General features: G+C 30.3%; 1 protein-coding gene across 1 annotated transcript in view; it reads right to left on the reverse strand.

Annotated features, from left to right (window-relative positions):
• LOC105197047 overlaps nt 1-17,566 on the reverse strand; it is a 44,513-nt gene extending 26,947 nt beyond the window's left edge. The window contains exon 1 of the mRNA XM_011163247.3: nt 17,312-17,566. The gene's annotated coding sequence lies outside the window, so the exon portion shown is untranslated. The remainder of the gene's footprint in view (nt 1-17,311) is intronic.
• Nucleotides 17,567-18,238: the final 672 nt, after the last annotated feature.

An 18,238-nucleotide genomic window follows, 5' to 3' on the forward strand; every position in this document is an offset into this window, starting at 1 on the left:
TAGTTACATGCAAAAGTAAAGTTGCAGTTTCACCGAACCAAATAGAATTATATACTCCGAGTTGTCCAACGGTGATGTAATACGATACAAAGTTGTTATCTCAAGCACAACAAAGCGCATTACACAACGTGGTTCACATTAGAATCATTTGTCTTTTTGCGATAGTAATTTGTCGAATAACGATTTTTATCTTTTGTAAAGTTTGTCCTTTTTCACAATAAAAGACATAAAAAAAAGTAAAAGAATAGAAAACATCCAATATTGGAGATACATGATGGATAGTTTTCAAGAGCACATATTGTGAAGAAAATACTATTCGACAAGAAGGAAAGCTTTAAAAGTGAGATTGCATTTTCTCAAATATCTGTGGAAGCATGCACCATTTTCCAACTGTACTTCTTTATCAAGTTGCTCACGGAGAATTTCTTTTCAAAATTCTGCAAGTGCTCCTATAATTACAAATCAATCACGCAATAGTTTTTATGTAAAACTATAATGTTATACATTATAGTTTTGTGATAATGTTATACATTATAGTAATGTGATAGCCGGCATCATATGCAATCCAATGTGGTTATGTCGAATTGTACGCTCTCATATATTTAAGAAGTAGCAAATGCCATTTTTTTTTTTATATATATATATTTAGATGCTGCTAAAAATATCATTCAGATCATCTTTGGAAAGCTTTTGATTTTATTTAAGCTTAATATTAAGTAACTACATTGAAAGAACAATTTTACTGCGGCAATCAGAAATTTAGCTAGATGCAGATCAGAAAATAATTTTATGTTGAGCCATCAAAATAATTATGTAGGATGCCAAGATAATGTTGCTGCAAATAGTTTTATCATTCTAACAACTAAATTAAATATCCAATTTTTTAAATGACTTAACATAATTATTTTTAGATCTGTATTTCAGCAAAATTGTTCTTTCTGTGTAGTTATTGATTGAAACTAGAAGAAAGGCGCCTATCTACTTTTACTTTCGACATTATTCGGAACGTTGCGCTGAACAAAACTCTAGTGAAGTTGATCTAATTAACTTAACTTATTTTTATACACGAATATCGAAAAAAAGTTTTGCTGAAATATTTAAAAGTTTAGCTAAATGTAAATCTGAAAATAATTATATTAGGCTGAAAATAATTAAATTAAGTGCTCAAGCTAGCTGCTAGAACGTAAAAATTTTTACACCAGTATCATCACGCTTGAGCATTTTACATAATTATTTTGATGGTATAATTATTTTCAGATCTCTGTATCTAACTTAATTTTTATATTTCAGCAAAACCGGTCTTTCTGTGAGTACTATTTCATGGGTATTTCATGTAATGCGGGTATTCTTCGAGAAACGTGATATGGATGTTCGTACTCTCTCGGATAAGAATCGCGAGGAGAATGCGCGTTGAACCACACATCGATTACGTTATCGTTGTACCTACCTAGTGCATCGGTTTGTTTGCGAATATAACGGAAAGAGATAGGATAGTCAGAGAAGCTGCATTCTTCTTTCAATTTCAAGAAGGAAACCATGCAGGAAATAACTGCCGCGAAGAGCAAAGGGAAATGTTTGCGGGGAAACATTTGAATGGAACGGTGCTTATAATACGCGCACGTTATTCTTCCTCTATCATTCGGCTGGTCACGAGAAAATTCACGAACGGAGCTAAAAGCGAGGCCGCTTCGATGGACGTCTCTCCTCCCATATCTCGTAACACGTTTCCGAGCGAGAATGATTTCATCTCGAACTACTCCAATTCGATTTGCCGAGGGAATATCACCAAAGACATTTAGGTGTCACAAGAGAAATAGATTTTTCTACCTTCTTCTATCTAATCTGTAATGTTTTACGTATTTCTTAAAATACGTATTTTTCAACTATACACACATTATTGCCGAAAGAATATCGCACTCTCGCAGAAAAAGTAAAATTTTTCGAATTGCACGTGTTTTGATTGTAATTTAATTACATTGACCAATTAAAAAAATAATATAAGGTGTAAATTCAAATAAAAGAAAAAGGAAACTGTGAAAAATAAAAATAAAAAAAAGACGTTAATCAAAATCAAAGAGTAGTCTTTAGTCTAACATAACGTAAATAATATCTACTTCTAGACAATTTAAAACAAGCAATTTGTGATTAGTTATAAGCTAACTTGTGTATCCTACTACTAATGATCGATTTTTAAATACAATGCAATTTTCTTTCTTCTCTCCTGAATAACTTTATATTTTTTACTTCTATCACTTTTCTTACAAAAGTGCGATATACAAGATCTGAGATCATCCATACACTCTTTTTAAAATAAAGAGAAATATAATAATTTTTATCAAAAATCCCAAAAATTTTAATAAATTGTATATGCTCTCAAATGAATATTTTCAATTTTTGATTTTTTTCAAGCAAAAATGAACTAAAAACATACAGACCAAACGTTAAATTTTTCAATGTACTTTTACATGGTACTTTTTATTGTATATATACGTGTGTGTGTGTGCGTGCAGATTTGGATTACACGCAAAAAAAAATAAAAAACTTTTATCTCAAACATTTTTTTCGGAAAATGTGTGCTTCTATTAACTTTTTATTTAAGTTTTTTTTCATCATATTTTTAAGATCATTTTATGGTTATGCGTATCAGCATCTAAATCTGTCATAAAAAAATCTCATGTTTCCTTCATTTTAGAAAGAGTGTATCGGATGATCTTAGAGACACCCCGTACAGAAAAAGTTTTCAAGAGCATGTAAAGCTGTTTGTAAAAAAAATATGATTAATCAGAGGAAAAAAAATGTTAACAATATTGTCTTATTATGACATTATTATAATATCGAAAAAGACTGACAATAATATGTGACAGTATTGAAATAAAAAAATATCGTGCAAGTATCATACTTTTAACAAGGAATACAACAACTGACACTGACTTTCAAAATAAAAAGATCTACAATCGAGAAGATATAAAATAGATGTCTACGTATTGTTACATTATCTCTGTCCGTATATGTACATATACGTATGGCCTGACTTTACACGAAAACGGCTATTGAAATTTCTTCACTTTGGAGGGAAACATCAATATTTATATCAAACTCTATTCTCGCTTTTCAAACTTGCGATCCTATGTGCACTGACGAGTCTTGCATTTTACTGACATTTTCTATAACATTCTGATTGCCGAATGTTTTGCTTTCCTTTGCAGTTCTGTAGGCCTCTCATGTCTGTGAGCCATATGCATACTGTTTGTGCCAAAATCACGTTGCCGGGCTACAAAATTGGCCCTCGTCAAAAGCTAACTGAAATACTGAGAAAACTCGATGAGCCTGCTTTATCAAACGATCTCCGAGATATCGTCAACTGCAACGTCGGAAGATCGATACTACTGAAGCTGCGACGAAATTGCGGAACTCGGCTGAATGCAAATCTTTCAATTGCCCATTCGTTAGCATTTCTGCATAATTAATCGGTTGGATCGATTTCAAGGCGTGAGAGGTGATCGATGCATTCAATATCGAATCTCTGGTGATCGAAAGAATGATCTGTATTACGAGTGCTTTTTCTACATATTCGCATGTACGAAGACTTTTTTTTATAGACACCTAGCATTTATGGCTATAAATAAAAGTAAGGTTTTTATTTAAAAATCGATGCAACCTATTGAGAGTTCATATCACGGAGAAACTCTATACGACTTCGATAAATGCGCAATATCGTGGACGATTAATGGATATCCGGCACCAGCGAAGCGCAAAAAGTTACGGGTACCAGCAGGCGAAGAATTACACTGTGATTAAGACGAGCTTTTTTTTTATTGAAGACAGACAGGGAAAGAAGACGAAGAAAGTCGTGGTAGACAGTAATTGATGAAAACGGATTACGCTTGGGTTATTCGGAAGCTTTTTTGGACCCTACTAGGCCAGCCTTGCATTTGTCCTTACAGGGATTCGTTCTTAATGATATCAATGAAAAAGGGATTTTCTTGCCAGGAAAAAGGAATGATTTTATGGCATTAAATAAGATCGAACATCTTCCAGTGTATTTGTGCGTAATTAAATCAATTTAATTAAAGCTAACGCGATAAGCGAACGAAACTGAATCAATGCTACGAAATCTACCGTCGATGTGGAATTTATAGGATCCTCACAAGTTAATCCATGCCCTCGTGCCGGGAGGTAACGAAAATGAAGATAACTAGATCCGATATCGGCAAAGATATATCTAGCTTGACTGGATTTTGTGATGATTAAATTTGCGATTTTGCATTACGTGCAATCTCACTCTCAAAATTGAACGGGTATACAATTACGAATGATTCGCGCGAGTAATTCATTTCGAGAAGATAAAGCGAAGCATTAATCACAGCATGAAATCACGGGGTTGTAACAAAGAACAAATGGATTTCAAATTTTAACTGCTTTTTATTTTAACGTAACAAGAGTCTTAAAATAACACAAATATTAATATTTGCGTTAGCAATTGCATCAGAGGGTCCGTCTTTCATTCTTGTATTTCGATGATAAAAGCACAATACAGGTATGAAACACGAGAATGAACACGTCGACTTGGTTGAGTAATGTATCACTATACATTACTCAACCAAGCAACCAAGAGGTTGCTAATAATAGTCCTTCTGATAGAGGAAAAGGTTATAAGGTTTGAAAAACAGATGAAATTAAAATGATTCCATTATAATGTACAAGACATTAAGGCTATCAGACTCGTCGGCAGTGAATTGAAGTAGCAAGGAGAACAACGTAAATCCATCACGATACTCTTGGCCTCTTTTTTTTCTGCTTTTTGTCACTAGTGCCACTAGTTGTTCTAAAAACTTCGCTTATCAAAACGAAGTTTCATTCTATCCATTTGCGTAGAGCTGCATCAAAGTTTTTCATAGTTTAAATCTTTTTCCATAAGCCCTCGTATGTACGTTTCGTATTTTTCGAAAAAACAACATAGTACTCTCTAAATGTTTTGGAGTGAAATTTCATCTAAAAGAGTAGAATTCCACTCTAAAAGTGTGAAAATCCTGCCACTCTTTATCAAGACTGGCAGGATTTTCACACTTTTAGAATGGAATTTCACTCCGAAGATTTTAGAGAGTACAATGAGAATCATTAATGTAACTATATGGCTTTTTCCATAGCTTTTGCAATGATCTGACAAATTTAATCGCAATTGATACCAAATAAAAAACAATCAGATATCAGTAGCACAGTGCTACAGAATTTGAGTCATAAAAACTTTTTTAACAATTGCAACTGTTTTTAATGTATTTTTGTCTGCTAAACATGAATCTGTTGTCCAAAGTTAATTATTCATCAATTTTTGAGTCAAAATAGCGTCAAAGCAAAACTAAAAACAATGCACTAGACGATTTTCATGACATTATTGCACAGGCAGTAATTTTTTTTCTAAATTTTATTAATGCCACGCGATAGTATCCACATTTAGTTTTTAAATAAACTTTGATTCGTTTCGATATGATTTTTCATTTTTGAGATGTAGTAATATTTGAACATAGTTCTTTTTTCATGTAACACAGAAAAGATTTCTGGATTCAATGTTATTACTCTTCTATGTATCATGCAATAAAATTGATAAAGGAAAAATCATAAAATGAAATACGTTATACTTAATTAAATACAAAAATTTTTTAATCTAGAACAAAATAATATTGCCTTATTAATTTTTTCAGATGGATTTAGATTGAATAATGGAAACTTATGGCAAATTATAATATTCTTGATTCAATACTATATTGTCTGAAAAAAAATTTGAAGCATTTTTTAAAATAAATTTTCACGAAGGTTCATAAAGGAACTTACTTTGTAGATACCACTAATACCGTTCTCAAAATGTAAAGAACTCGTTTTACACGTAGACAAAAGCTGATGAGCTTTCCGTGGATGAGTTAATTATAATGTATCGCATGTGAATTTTTTCTACGAGAGAACATGATCCACATGTTCCTTAATCGATGGTGTCAGAACTGCGTACAGCGATTAATCATCGTGCGCTACAACATTGAATACATTTTTATTCTAAATATAAAAATTTTTTAATTAAAATTTATATGTATTATTCTTGGTTCAAAAACAATAAATCAAGCTTATTTAATTCAATAAAGGAAAATAAGAATTGATAGACCTTATCTTATTTATCTTAATATCGCTTCATTTTTATATTATATAAAGTTGCAACAAGCCTAAGTATGTCAAGAATATTTTTAGTATTGTTATTTAAAAAACCTTTCTGAGAAATTACTGCCCGAGACACTTTAACCTTTTTTTATATACACGTGTAAATCGTCATTTCTAATCAATTTTTGCTTGCTGAACACGAATCTATTATCCTTTAGTTATTATGTCACAATTTTAAGAAAAAACGATAATTTTGCCGCTACTCTGATGCCATTTTTCAAGATCATGACGTGGTAACCTAATTCGGACAACGGATCGTGTTCAGCTGGGAAAAATTAAGAGTATTAAGAACACTACAATAATTTAAAAAATTGTATGATCTAAATTTTGTAGACCTGTATAATTTAATAACTGGTAATATTTAAAGATTAAAATTTAAATTTAAATCTTTTAATCCTTAAAACCGGTATTCATAGTCGTAAATAATTTTTAATCTTTGATTGAAAGCGTAATCAATTACAGGTTCATTCATAAATTCATGCAATTTTTTTTCTTTCAATCAAAGATTAAAAATTATTCGTGACTCTAAATACCGGACTAAATCACAATCTCATAAAATATACGGAATATAAGTTCTTAAAGATTAAAAACAACATTGATAATTTAAAGATTTGTTGCGTGTAAAGTCCTAATGCATTATATTTTTCTTCGGCGATATTGAGAAACAAAATGACTAAGGGACTTGCATTGTATTTAATTTTAGATCAGAAAATTTCATAATATTATCACGACGTTGCACCGTCTGAACGTGCAATGTAGTTATCTTCCAAGACACTAACAAACTTGTCACAAGAAAATGCACTTTTAGTGGCATTCACTTTACTTATGCCTTCCATCTTTTTGCCTGGGGATGCCATTAACGAATCTGAAGCAACGGTGAAACATGCGGTTTCTCTAAGAATTTGTGAAAACAAACTTGGCCTTCGTCGAGCAGCCGGCCGTAGTTCGGAAGAGACGCAAAGGTCTAAGCGCCGATAATTCTTTAAAGCTCGTTATATCTGTCACGTGGGAAGAAAAGCGGAAACTCGAGGATTTTATCCTCGAGTCACACAAAAATCCAACGATAATATTTTTCTCGTAAGAATTCTCGTTTGACAAAAGGGTAAGGTGTAATACGAAGAAAATGTCTTTCATTTTTATCCACTCTGCGATAACGCGTATTCATTCCTCTCCATTTTATATATATGTACGTTGCCGTCGGAGAGGATTCGAAAGAATAAGTGAGATTAATGTCCGCGCACAACTGATCGAATTATTTTCACCGCTTCATGGCGCAGACCTGCCGCTGAATCTCGGCGATGAAATAAGATTAACTCTTCGAACCAGTGCAAATATGTAGAAGTCGACAGCACATTCGATCATAGACGCGCGCTGCACAATCCGTGTAAACAATCAATTGAAACATTTATTATTTCGAAGCAATCGATGACCGAGATCGATCGGCCCAAGCGTCGGCGTCGAAGCAAAAGGCGACGTAATTGAATAAAATATTTATGACAATTCAATTTAATACGTACACATTTTTTTTATGACTTTTTCACATCATAGTTAAGCTATTCTTTACAGCAATCAATGACGAACTAATTAAAAATGTTTTGGCTATAGAATACGAGCTAAACGTTACCGAAATTTGAAAACTGAAGTCTTCTCTAGATTTATTCTTTTTTTTCCTATTAAACAACAAAAAAATTTGGTTGCAAATGCCCGAGTTTTGATCCTAAAACTAGCTGCACAAAAAGAAAACAAAAACTTTGATTTATAATGGTTTTGCAGCGAAAATTACTTATATTTTGCTGCAGTTGTTTTAAATAAATAACTTTTAAACGAGTAAGTAGATCTAAATAAATTTTTGTACGAATATTAGAATTTATTAATATATGTAAAAAATTTTAATTTAATTGGTCATGCTTTCTCATCAAATTGCAAATAAGTACAGCAACACACAATTTTACACAACAATCAAAAGTCAACAAAAAATTAAATAAGTTTTAAACTAAATTGTGCTCAAATTTTACACAGACACTTAAATATAATATAAGAATATTCTATGAAGTATTTTTATATTTTTGATATTTTGAAATATGACACATAAATCTTTTTAAATAGACTTTTCAGAGGCACATAGATAAAAAAATTGTCCGAGGCTATTTACATGAGGAAAACGGCTGAAGTATTCAAAAATTTACTTAGACATAAAAATAATTTTGTTGGGCGTACAAACGTGACGAGCAATGTTGCAAAAAGCTTTGACATTACCTTAGTAATTAGCTTGAGCATTCTATGTAATTATTTTAATGGTCTAACAAACATTTTCATATTCGTATCCAGCTAACTTTTTTCCTTTCCTTTCCGTATCAACTGAAAACTTTATAAGTAGTTTTTTATACTCGTTGCAATTCTTACACAAATTAGATGGAAATGAAAAAGTAAAGTATATCTGAGACCAGTAGTACGCAATATCGCGACGGCTTCAAAAGTTTTCAGTTCGCCGAGATTTTTCTCTCTTGGCATAAATTGTCTACTTGGACGCAATTTAGTTTCCGAACAATTTCACCGACGTGATCTCAAATAAAAATTGTAAGACATTAATTTCTGACAGCATCAAGAGGGAATTTGAGAAAATTATAACTTTCGAACATATCTATTATTGTGACAAGATATATATGCAGAAGATTAGTTGCGATACAGAGCCACTGAAGATATTATCATAATTTTCAATTGTAAACAAAAATGTAAACGCATTCTATTTCAATTTTTGTTTCACGTTTGGTTGCGAATATATCGACTAAATCGTAGAATATACGACATCAAAATTTGAATTCGCTGAAGCAAGACGGATTTCAACCCTTGCCTGAAATGCCCTTATTTCTCTGGTAAAATCGAACGTTTCTACGTCATCGGTCATAGTAGCCGAGCTCATAACATTGTCTCTCTCGACGGCTGATCGAAAGTGACCGGCGCTGTGTCTGTTCCGCAAAATTGCGGCTGAAGTCCATTTTTTATGAGACACAGAGTTCAATATCTCTTCGCCTAGCGACCGGTGAAGTTCCGCGTGCGTTGCCAAGTTATACACCGGCGAATTCCCCGTAGGACACCGCGCTTTAAAGTTATTAACAACGACTCAGATCCCACAAAGGGACTTCGGTATCAAAGTGAAGTGGCTGTAGGTACATTTCACCCGTGAACGGCCGCGACGAAAGGGGCGACGGAAAAAGTTCATCTAATGCCACGATTACGTGAAATATCGACTTTATTCTTCCCCTACGTCCCCCGTTTCTCCGTGTATTAGAAATATATTCTATATTCTCTCGAAACAATGTGTAGCACGAAAAAATTCTCCTATCCAAATTTTTTAATATCGTTTCGTAATTTTCCCTTGTAGCTTTTACGTCCCCGAAAGATTCATCCTTTCGCTCGTGTGCAGAAATTCGGGACAATCGATGGGTCACAAGACCCTTAGGGTTTCGCTGGTCAGGTTCGTTAATCTCAATCGAGGATCAAAATCACCACAAAGGACCGCGCGCATCGAATTTCCTATCCACCCACATCTCGTTTCATCATCGGATTTCCCAACGACGCACTGAAATACCTCGCTCGCATCTGTGGTTTAGAGACTAAATTATTTGCCTAGCTAATGCAACTTTAATGATACCTGAACTTGAAACTTAGCTATCAAATTACAGAATGTTAAAATGTGAAATTGCTTAAATAGACTTTCTTCGACATTTCTACTAGAAAAAAATCTTCGATTTTCCAATCATGCTTAATGCCCACTTTCCTAGCTTAATTAATTAATATATTATTTATAAACTATTAGGTTAATGCATACCAAACGGTATGATAAAGTGGAATAAACAAAATTAGTTTAATGTTGCATTATTAATTGAGAATCCCCCTCAAACTCATTCAACAATTATAGTTCCAAGGTAGGGAATAATTGAAACTAAGTTAGTAATTACTGTTGCTGCTCAAAAGGATATTTGGCCTTAAAGTAGTACATATATTTTAAGAATGCTGTTGTTATAGAAATAAAAAAAATAAAACTTTCGATTATGTATGTATTCATGTATGTATTAATTTAAAGGAGGAATAATAAATTCCTCGGGTAATATGTGTACATATACAAATGAAGAAGAATGTTGCTCCGTTAATGTGGATGTTATATATTAATCATCCATTTGAAATATTTTATATAATGTGGATAATTCTATTAAAGGTATACAAGGTATTAGAACAATAATAAATAGATAAAATAAATCCTCTGCTAATTTGAATAAGCAAGAATAATCCTAATAATGATCCGTAATTTCATCAATAGAAGATATTTAGGAGGGAGGAGGGAGGGGGGAAATTAAGTTAATGCATATCTATGTTGGATTTTTGTTAACTGAAAATGTTGATATCACTATTTTGATCATATTAACTTTATAGCATTATATTATATGCAATTTAAGGAATTATGAGACTCTACTCTTACAGAAAAAAGCTGCAAGAATAAGATTAGAAAAAATTACTGGAGTACTAATAAAAAAACTGAAGTTTTTAGTTCTTGTAGTTTTTTTCCGTAAAGATAATGAAAAATAAGGTATTTTTTAACATCGTGTCCTCTTTTGATTAAAGAAGAAGATATATAATATAATGTGTTTCCGTTTTCAAAATATATATTAAAAAATATTTATTGAAAAAAGGAAGATGCAAAATTACATTATGGCTATTATGCAGATACGTGCATTAATTTAAAAAGCTATTATTTATTTTAATTCATAGTTGTTTTAATTTTCGTACTTAATTTTATAAAAATACATATTTTCAAAGCAAAAACACATTATCTATTCCTTTACATAAAACTTCTTTATGATATTAAAGAATACCCTATTTTTTTATTCGTTAAAGTTCTATAATGGTATCATTATTATTATATTCTACTCCTAAAACTTTTTTCAAAGGCGCAATTTGGTAGTTTTGTTTAAAGTTCGAAACAAATGTGAATTGTACTGAAACATTTTTTTATAAATTTAAATCGAATAATAGTACTATTGCAGCCACTCGCAATATTAACAAAGCTTTTGAAAAAAATAAATTTCTTAATAAAAAAATAGTGCAGTAATAAAAAATTTCATATAAAAAAATTATGCAAATTTCAATAGAATTCATACTCAGCTTAAACTGTAAACTAAGCAACAAAACTACGCCTTTAAAAGAGCTTTACAAGCACCATATATTTATGCTAGGTGATCGAATTGCATAAAAAATTATGTTATAAAATTAATATGACCGAAATAATGATACTAACATTTTCAATTAGCAAAGATTCAACATCGCTTTTAATTTTTCTAGTGATTTTGTTATTCCGACTAAAAAAAAAAGAGCACTATAACACGAACTGAAGAACTCAAAGAGTTTAAGGTATATAAATAAAAGACGGAGAGTCAGGAAATTTACTTTTTGACGAGTTCTCATAAATACGTTGCATAACGAGAACCTTTCTACGGAAACCCGGTGAAACGCGGTGAACGCATACAGGAGAAGTTCTCGTTTGCTTAATTTTTTTTTACACGCGGTGAATTCAAACCGATGTTATCTGATCCATGAAAAAAAGCGATTTTGTGTTTCCCGATGGAAAATGGAGTTTTCACCAACGCGGTAATATCACCAGGGATTATATCGGAAGTATTTGTTTGCGCTGTCCTCCCTTAGTTCACAAATATCCTGTCGACGTGGAAATCGAGAAATCAAATTGCTTCGTTAAAAATTCCATTTCGTAATTGCGTATCGTTCGTTAGATATTAACTATATGTCATGGAAAGTAAATGAAGTATATAAACGTACTATGCATATATCACATGAATTACGGTCGCGCGCGAACTAAAACTTTTCGATTATTCTAACTGACTACGTCTGCGTGACATAGTCAGCATATTTTAATGTTTTATAAACTTCCGTTGCCGTTGTTCATTACCACAAATTTTCCGCCCAATTAAATTTGATCAATTAATAAATTTTAATAAAAGGATTGAACAGCGTAAATCGTCATTACATGCCACGATTAATCCATAATTTAATACATAAGAATACAACGGGCTATAAATATTTTTACATTTTAATGTACATTTTTAATATACATTTAATATACATATATTTTTACATTTTTAAACAAATAACAAAAGACAATTGCATATAAATTTGCATTACAATTTAAAATGTTAAGCATCCATGCGTTATTCCTTCCCCCACCCAAAAAACTCCTTCAAAGATTTCTTCAAAGAAAATAATGTTTGGCAAAACATAATTGTTTCAACATATAATTGTTGACTGGTTCATTACGAAAGATTTTCAACTCTTTAAAATTTCATCTTTCTAATAGATGAACCACCACCGTCCCGGGAGACCGTGAGCTCAACCACTACGCCTTTAAAGAGAAATAAATCGTGCTTTATATCCTGAAACGTGAAAATCGTCTATCAACCCCGTGGGAATGCATTCGAAAACTTTAACCGAGGTACAATAGGTCTCGAGGTCTTCGAACGGATTTGTAAAACTGATAGAAAATAAATACAAATTGCTAGCTTGTACGATTTGCGTAAAGATGCGGCAACTTCTTGATATTTGCTTAACACGCAAAAGCGCTTTTATTTAGCACTTTTTTTCACCAAATAAACACAAGTATAAAAAAATTTCTCGTCAAAGGCTATGGTTGTTCTTAAAATTCCAACTGTCAGTCTATAATTTAAAGATTAAACTTGGAAGATAAAATATTTTATAAATGAATCTACACGCAAAAAACAATTTTAATGCAGTATCAAAAAATTTAGATGAATACACAGATCAGAAAATAATTTTATATCAAATTATTAAAATAATTATGTACGACATTTAAGTATGATAATATTGCTGCAAAAAATTTTGACGATCTAGTTTAAACGTCCAATATAATTTTTTAAATTTGAACATAATTATTTTCAGATCTGTATTTCAGCAAAATCGTTTTTGCGTATGTTTTATTTTGTACATAAAGTACATTATCAAAAGATATAGTAATGTCTCGTGCTAGGTATATATATATATATATATATATATATATATATATATAGATCACTCTGTTAAGATTATAACTTCGCGTCACGTATGTAATTTCTTTCTTGCGATGACGATAAGGTACGACAGATAATCATCAGAAAAATTTCATTACATTCTGGCAAAAATAAAATTGTTTCGCTTTAACAAGAGTGAGAGTAAACATTCATGTAATACTCTTAAAAAAATAAAAAAATAGAAAAATTGTGTTATTATCAGATGTCTTATAAAAAGAATGTACATCATTCTCTGATAATGTTTATACGTATATAATTACACAAGAGAAAAAGGGGAGAGAGCTTAAAATCACATGAAAAAAATTTCATACAAACGGGGGTAAGAACAAAACCGGATCCAAACCGCAGCACTCTTTTTTGGAGCAAGCGCACCAGACACGAACAAAATAATTATATTGAGAGAAAAATGTTTGGCATGTTTGTGATTATAATTGCATGGTAAAATAAGTGTATAATTAGAAGCTCCATTTTTATAATTATTATTAATATAATACTAGTAATAATATCCTTATACGTTTATGGTTCTACTGACTATAAAAAAATTGAATTATGAATTTAAATATTAATACAGTAAAACCACGCATAAATATTAATACAGTAACACCACGATACAAGTACAATAAACATTTTTTTATAGTAAATATAAATACATTTTTTAGCATTTGCTTATTATTTATCTAGTAATAATAACTAACAGTTATAATTTCTATAACTATTAGATATATATTATTACTAGATACATTAAAAACACTACATATAGTTGATACTAAAAAAGATTATATAGATTATAGTCATTAACTTACAATGCAACTATTTTTTTCTCAATATATTAATCGATATGCAAAATAATTAACTTGAAACATAACTGTGTAAGTAAAATTATTCCGACTACCTTAAACACAGCGCAATAAAATCATGCAAATATAATTGTCCAGCTATTTACATATCTACATGTAACAACATTCTGATAAAATTGTGTACATAATACATAAAGGAACGTCGCTAATGGCCCTCATCTTATAAATCTAACAGCATCCCCGTATTTCTCGGAAATTAAACATTGCGTCGTATTAACTGATATACTGATGAAAACGTAATCTGCTCCGATAATTAAATAAAAACCCATAGTTTAGAATACATTCGTAACTTTTTTCTATATAAAATCTGTTGAAAAGGAATTCTTGAAAAACAAAAATAAAATTTACACAATTTTCGCTTAGTTTAAAGAATAGCAGGTATATTATTAATAATATTAAATTATTTTACATGTTCAAAGCTTCTTTTAAAACTGTTTATATTTTTTATTTTTCGCGACAAATTTTTTACAGTTTTTTAGGTGAAAAAGGTAGATGCTTGTTAGCATCATTTATTATTAAATTAATTTTTAATTTAATAACGTGATGTTACTATTTCTTGTTTAACTTACAATTAGAACTGTGTTTTAAGAAAATGTTTTCAGCGTGCAGTTTCATAAATTTCTTTCCTGCGGGGTCGTATTTGAATTCTGCTATTACTAGAATTTACCCAATTTGAGATTCAATTTCTTTTTGGATTATGTTGCAAAAACAATAATTACTACAAAATATGAAATAGTGTTATAAAACTATTATTCCATCTAATAGAAGACACTTTCTAATTTGCATTTATATTTTTAAAGTTTTATTTTAAGCGTTTGTTTAAGAAATATTATTTAAAAATAAAATGGGCACTAACATTGGTGATTTTCCTTTACATACACATACACACACACGCTCGAGCGCGCACAATCACAAATCTAATTGCCCGGACACAAGCCTTTGAAGGTTTATTTTACGCTCCAAATTCCCCAAATGTCACAATTGTTTTTTAGGGATTACTCAATTACAATTGAAAACCTTTGCCCGTAATACTTTTCTATCAAGAGTATTTTGATTTGCGGCATAAAATAAACATTTCTATATTCACACAATTACTTTCATATAACTGTGTATAAGATTACTCGTGTAAAATTTTTTTACTTATTATTGCGTTATAATTTATAATTTTAGTACTTTTTACATATATTTTCAGACTAAATAAAAAACGGAGATAAAGTAGTATCAGCGCTTTAATGCAATTTTATTTAAATAAATCTTTCAATCTAATTTTGTTAACAATAGAACAGTGAACCTTTTCAGTTTTACAAAACAAGTATGCTTTTGATTGAAATGCATCGCTGGAAAAGATGTTTACTTCTAATCAAATTTTTTCTAATAAATTATAATATTAGCTTACACTTCTAATATCCTATATCCGGATAATTAGTTTTGTAACAAATATATATACATATATTAGTGGAAGATTTAAACTAAACGAACATAAAATCCATGTAAAACCCAACCCCTTTTTCGTGAAAAAGAAACTCGAAAACAAGTGACAGATCGAGCATTCAAAATTCGAAATAGTGCGTATCAAAATATGGGCGTTTTCTAATTCATCGATTGATCAATCGCATTATGCGCAAATGCAACTTTGCTCTGTAAAAGCAATTGATCAATCGAGGTAAAAAACTCGTCTTATAACGACAACTCCACTTTTCTGTTCTCTAGATCAATCCACGAGAAGTCGCGCGAAGGTAGAATGTCGCCATCGTCAGGTGAGCATCAATGCATATTTCATTATTCAATACAGTAACCAAGTATCATTGAACACTGAGCCTGCGTTCCCTCGGTAGATATTAGATTCCAAAGTGTAGACACTCTATGTTGCTCGATATCGACCGTATATCTACTTCCGCAGTATGTTCTCAGCTTTCTTTAATAACGCAATTATGTCAAATGACGAATTATCTTATAATCAAACGTATGGCTCTTTAAGTTACAAATTAGAACGGTGATAAAGTCGATTGCTAAAAGGAAGTCAAATGACACAATTTTGATGGATAATTTCTCCACCGTTGTTAAAACGTTGAATATTGTATTATTATCGCTCTTTTACGCCATTTACCTCTAACTTTATCGTTTATAAAGAGACGAGAAAAATTTTCAGTCACGTAATACGATAGTTTCGCTGAAAACCAGGATTGGACATTTATGCATAAAATACAAATAATCTGCCTTACATGTACGGGATGTAAATTTTACGTAAACTATGTTTTACGTGTCTAAATAATTGTAAAAAATTTAGAGATCATAGTAGACTCAGATTTCATCAGAAACAAATAATGAAAATTGTATTGCGTTTTATTTTATTTTCAATATATTTTGATTTTATCAATATAATAAAATTCAAATAAATAAATTAGATATATGAACAATTTTACAACTTGATTACTTTTTTCTGTATTATAGTATTTTCTGTATTCTGTATTAATTATTTAATTTATAACAATCTAAATTGCTTATATTCTCTTGAAACTGCAGTTATTCAAAACTAAAAAAAAAAATATCTTAAAACAAAAACGTTTTACTTAACACAAAAAAATATTTATTCGGTGGGTCCTAATAGCTTATTTATTTGCAAATAAATTAAAATTTTTTTGATTAAAATATTTATATAAGTAAATGAAAATAAAATATGTAATCAAGCATTTTGTACCTTCACAAAATATTTGTTATTAGGTTATTTTTATATTTAAAATAATCAAATTTTTAATCATAATAATAACAAAGAAAACAATGTAATTAAAGTTAATAATTCTATTAGCTTATTTTTAAAATCATTATTTAAATATAAAAAATATAAAAATACAAAATTATATTTTTAAGGTGATATATCTACTTACTTAAAAAAAAAATATTTTTCTATTGAAACAGAATAAACAAATAAACTTGCATCATACTATATGATTTTTAGAAAACGCATTTCTTTTATTTCAAAAATTTTTCCCTCAGTGTCGAATACCAGTAATTGTTTCGTATTCTTATAATATTTTTCCGTAAGAGTTGACTACACACAAAACAGATTTGTGTAAAAATAAGTAAATAAGTAAATACTCCATATAAACGTAATTTAAAATTTACGACAGAACTGATGAAGACTTTTAAAAAGATATTTACCTTTGGCGACAATGTTTAAAATGCACCTTGAACCGTAATGAATCCAGATGTTTCCTCTCTTTCTCGCTCTCGGTTCTCGGGTCTCTTTTACACCACCGAAGGAAAAAAAGCCGACAAAGGAACGCGATCCTTACCCGCGAAAGCTCACCACGTGACTGACGGGAATAGGTGTATCCGTCGCTGCCGGGAAAAGCCAAACAGAAATCTCTTGCAGCGCGCAGACTCGTTGGTGGATGGAGCACGTCAAAATAAAGCGAGACATGCGTGTGTTTTTGAAACTGTCCATCTTATCTGGGCTACATCTCAAACTTTCGGTTTAAATTGATCTTTAAAAAGTCATAAAAAAACGTAACGCAAAGAAGACTAAGAGATTGCCTATAATAAAAAAAAAAAACAATAAAAATCAGAAGAAAGAGAATAAGGGACTGTTCAATATTATGTTGAAAAACATGAAAAACGTTCCTTGTTATGATTTAGATTTAGAAAAATATCATAATATTATTATAAAATGCCTATTTTGTTCCAAAATTACGAATAAATTAAAGTTTAATAATATTAATGCAATTATATTTGAAGAATTTCTTGCCGCATACAGAAAAAAATTGTTAACTTTTAATAATATTCTTACAATGCTTGTCAGATAATTCGTTTACGACTGTTTTGGAATAAAGATTTTTTCTGAAATACTTAAATGATTCACAATGATCTCAAAGGCGTATAAAAAAACTGAGAAAGACTATTGAAAACACAATTTTTCAATTGTAATTAATATTAATACTTATTATATATATTAATTTAATTTTATATATATATTAATATTATATATATTAATTTAAACAATATTATGTGTACTATATTAATATTTATTATATAATATTATATAATATAAAGTTTGAAAAAAACTTTATCACGAAATGTAGGAAGATC

The sequence above is a fragment of the Solenopsis invicta genome, chromosome 9, assembly GCF_016802725.1.
Source record: "Solenopsis invicta isolate M01_SB chromosome 9, UNIL_Sinv_3.0, whole genome shotgun sequence".
Taxonomy (NCBI): domain Eukaryota; kingdom Metazoa; phylum Arthropoda; class Insecta; order Hymenoptera; family Formicidae; genus Solenopsis; species Solenopsis invicta.